Source organism: Medicago sativa, chromosome 6 (assembly GCF_051527215.1).
Source record: "Medicago sativa cultivar Bolivia chromosome 6, Bolivia_mono, whole genome shotgun sequence".
Classification (NCBI taxonomy): Eukaryota; Viridiplantae; Streptophyta; class Magnoliopsida; order Fabales; family Fabaceae; genus Medicago; species Medicago sativa.
This window is the reverse complement of record NC_140754.1, coordinates 66,113,748-66,118,536: the sequence shown is the minus strand read 5'-3', so window position 1 is coordinate 66,118,536 and position 4,789 is coordinate 66,113,748.

Here is a 4,789-nt window from a genome sequence, read left to right as displayed (position 1 = left end):
AGCTTCTGATAAGGTTGCTTCTGAGTACTTACTTCTGATGAACTTCAGCTTCTGATGACGTCATCATCTTCAGGAGCACTTTGTCTTCAGGAGCACTTTTGACTTCAAGAGCACTTTTCTTCAGACGCTTTAAAGCTTCCTTTTCTTGATTCCTTAGCTCTCTTTTGTTCTTCAGAACCTTTATATGATGTAACCTTGTTAACTATGATCCTGTACACTTGAACAAATATTAGTTAGTACAATTGTCAATTTTTAATACCTTGTTATCATCAAAACTCTCTAAGGTTTATTGTTAAACACATTTTGTTCCAACAGAGACAATATTTTCATTATTACATTGTTATTGTGTAGACTGATTTCCTTCTCATAATATCCTTCAAAACATAAATTTTTATGGCAGATGGTTATGTGGTCCGTAGAACTCTCAGAGTTTGAAATAGATTTTCAACATTGGGAAGCAATCAAATCACAAGTAATCACTAATTTCATGGATGAGCTAACACATACTCCTAATGAGGATTCATGGGTCTTATTTGTTGATGGTTCTTTTAATTCGAATGGGACTGGAGCAAGAATCGTTGTGGAAGGAACTAGCGGTCTCACCATATACCAACTTACCAAGCCTTAAAGTTCAACTTCAGAAGCAATAATGATCAAGCAAAATATGAGGCATTGATCGCAAGACTTCAACTCGCATTGGGCGGAGGACTTTCTCGTTTACAGGTCAACGACGACTCATAAGAAACTAATGTATTCTTGAAATTAGGAGAAACTTTAGAATAGTGCATGCGGAACAAGGAAGAAAATGCTTGAGCACTCAAGGAACACAAGCTGACGTGGCTACCAACTTTTAATTGGTAGAAATTGAATAAAATTGTTGCAATGCAAGGCACATTCAAGTACATAAAAAAATAGCTTGAAACATCCCATAAAGATCCAACTATTCAAATGAAGTTGCATGGGTGAGATATCTAACTAGCATAATACCTCACACTAGAAATCGGATAAGGGGCGATGAACACCAATATTCTCAAACAAATGCTTGTTCAAGTATTTAAAACTAAGTCTTCATTATCAATCTTTCTAAAGCTGACACCGTCAGCGAAGGTATAAGAAAAGAAGTTAAAGTTTTTTAATGTATAAGAGTCCTTAATGCAACCATGAGTGGCCACAAACGACATAATAAAGTTAACATATGTACAAGATTACTCGGCATCCATAATCCTCTTATAAACCCACCCATAGTCACTTAGATCCCGTTCTGTGGGCTTTGGGTTTGGGGCGAATAATTCAATACATGTGTCATCTCCTGAATCATATACCTAAAGTACTTTTGTACATACATTGCTAAAACAAAAGGAGGGGAGAAATAATGTACCATAACATATGGAATGGAAGACAAATTTGAGATGTATGGAACTTAAAGATACAAGATTCTTTAAAATTGAAAGCAAAAAAAAATTGTAGGGGAGGAAATGAGCAAAAAGGAAATAAGTGAACCCAAATATTTAAATTGTAGGGAACCATTCATCAACAGTTGAAAATGATTTGTGCGTACGCAAATATGATCAAATGATACAACTTTACATCATTGGATCCAACAGTTCACATTACGTCCCTAAAAAACTAATAGTTCCAGAATAACATCATTTACTGTCACAATTTTCATATGTGTCGCGACACTCAGGAAACTAGGCGCAGAAACCCTTGATTTGTCACATCAAAAACACTTTAGACTTTCACCCCACAACATCATTCATTCATCATCAATTTCACTCAAGAACATGTCATATGCATATAAACCCATTTTGACATACAAATTCAACAACAACAACACAATTATCATTCAATTCATGTACATAATCATGTCATCAAAATTAAGCACGAATTTCTACAACAAAATTCAAGTTAACCACTTAATCAAAGAATTAGGTAAGAACTACAACGATTAATTATGATTAAAGTCTAACCCCCTTACCTTAATTCTCCACAACACCAACTAAGGCTTCACTTTAGCTCCCAAAGCTTGAATCTCTAGCCTCCTCTAGCTCTCTCTAGATCTTCCTCTTCAAACCCTTATATTCTCTCTATCTCTATCTCTTCTCAATTGCGAAAATGTTGGTAAAACCCTATTTTCTCTACCAACTAGAGTTTATATAGGTTCTATCTAATTGGGCTCAACTCACAATGCCTTAATGGGCCTAACCCATTTCTATTCTAACCCAAAATGTTACTACTCACTTAACGGTAAAATGTAATACTAACGGTCACTTACCGGTTATAAATAATTTACCACACTCTCTAGTAACTTAGAAAAATAACAACTCTCACTAAGCTCTAAAAATAATCCTCGGCAAAATTACAAAATTACCCCTACTCTCAAAATGACTAAAATACCTCTGAGTCCAAAATGACTAAAATACCCTTCTACACCGAATTCTTCAACTCCCAACCAAAAATACACACAGATGCAATTAATCACATAAGAACACATATAAACACATAATAAACAATTAAAAAAAAATCTATCGAAAAATCGGGCTGTTACAATTCTCCCCCACTAAAAAGAATTTTCGCTCTCGAAAATTACCTGACGGAAACAACTCTGAATACGAAACTCTCATCCTACTCTCCGATTCCCAAGTGGCACTCTCTCCAGTTGGTCCAGCCCAAATCACTTTAACCAAAACGATCTCCTTGCCACGCAAACGCTTCACTTCTCGATCCTCAATCCTAACTGGCCAAGTATCAACGGTCAAATTATCCCTTACTTCCAAATCATCCACTTGAATTACATGAGATGCATCATACACATACTTCCGCAACTGAGACACATGAAACACATCATGAAGATTTGACAAAGATGGTGGTAACACAATCCGATACGCTACAACCCCAACCTTCTCGATAATCTCAAACGGTCCAACAAAACGAAGAGTCAACTTCCGACACTTCAAAGCACGACCAACACCGGTTACAGGATTCACTCTCAAAAACACATGATCACCAACCTGAAACTCAATGTCCTTCCTCCTCTTATCATGATAACTCTTCTGCCTACTCTGAGACGCTCTCATCTTCTCTTGAATCATCTTAACATTTTTCTGTAGTCTCTTGCACCACTTCCGGTCCTAACAAAGCACTTTCACCTGACTCGTACCAACACAACCGCGTTCTACACCTCCGACCATACAAAGCTTCAAACGGTGCCATTCCGATACTAGAATGAGGATTGGTTTAAGAAACAATCCATGAGGTTTGGGTCGACTTAGAAATAGTTATGCGGATTTTTCGTAAAATTTCACTAAGACCTCTTAGGAGTATTTTCCTCATAACTCAAAAACCAAAAATCATTTTCATGTCAAATCAACGGCATTAGAAAGGTAACATCCTTACCTACAACTTTCGTGTTTACGCCTAAGGCTAATTCTGCACCGATAACACCAGTTTTCATTTCAAATTCGGGGTTAATGTGAATTTTCATAAAGTTTTACTAGGACCCACTTGGAGTATTTTCATCATAACTCAAAATCTGAAAATCATTTTTGAGTCAAACCAAGACCATTAGAAAGCTAACACAATTATCTACAACTTTCATGTTTACACCAAATGCCAGTTCAAAACAGAAACAGGGAAAAAGACACAAGAACGCGAAACAGAGAATGCTGTCGCTGGGCAATTTCGCGGATAGCGAAATTTTTCGCTATTAGCGAAAAAGTTCCAGACAGTTTCGTTGTTAGCGAGTTTCTTAGCTAATTTCCCCTGTAGTTACGGGTTTGACACCATTTTTCACCCAAAAACCCAAATTTTGATCCCCCAACATCCAGATTTGTCCCCAAAGGTTGTTTATAGTATATGTACTCAAAAGGACTTTCTAAAACACAACAAACATGAAATCAAACACCATTCCAACACAATTTAGCAAATCAACCCATTTTTACAAAACCTTCAACAACCATTCAATTCTCATCATAATTCACCAATACATGATACCCAAAGCATCAATTCATCAACAACACATCTAACAACAACAACAACAACATCTAATCATGATTTCATCAACAATATAACAACCACAACATCATTCATCATCAATTTCACTCAAGAACATGTCATATGCATATAAACCCATTTTGACATACAAATTCAACAACAACAACACAATTATCATTCAATTCATGTACATAATCATGTCATCAAAATTAAGCACGAATTTCTACAACAAAATTCAAGTTAACCACTTAATCAAAGAATTAGGTAAGAACTACAACGATTAATTATGATTAAAGTCTAACCCCCTTACCTTAATTCTCCACAACACCAACTAAGGCTTCACTTTAGCTCCCAAAGCTTGAATCTCTAGCCTCCTCTAGCTCTCTCTAGATCTTCCTCTTCAAACCCTTATATTCTCTCTATCTCTATCTCTTCTCAATTGCGAAAATGTTGGTAAAACCCTATTTTCTCTACCAACTAGAGTTTATATAGGTTCTATCTAATTGGGCTCAACTCACAATGCCTTAATGGGCCTAACCCATTTCTATTCTAACCCAAAATGTTACTACTCACTTAACGGTAAAATGTAATACTAACGGTCACTTACCGGTTATAAATAATTTACCACACTCTCTAGTAACTTAGAAAAATAACAACTCTCACTAAGCTCTAAAAATAATCCTCGGCAAAATTACAAAATTACCCCTACTCTCAAAATGACTAAAATACCTCTGAGTCCAAAATGACTAAAATACCATTCTACACCGAATTCTACAACTCCCAACCAAAAATACAC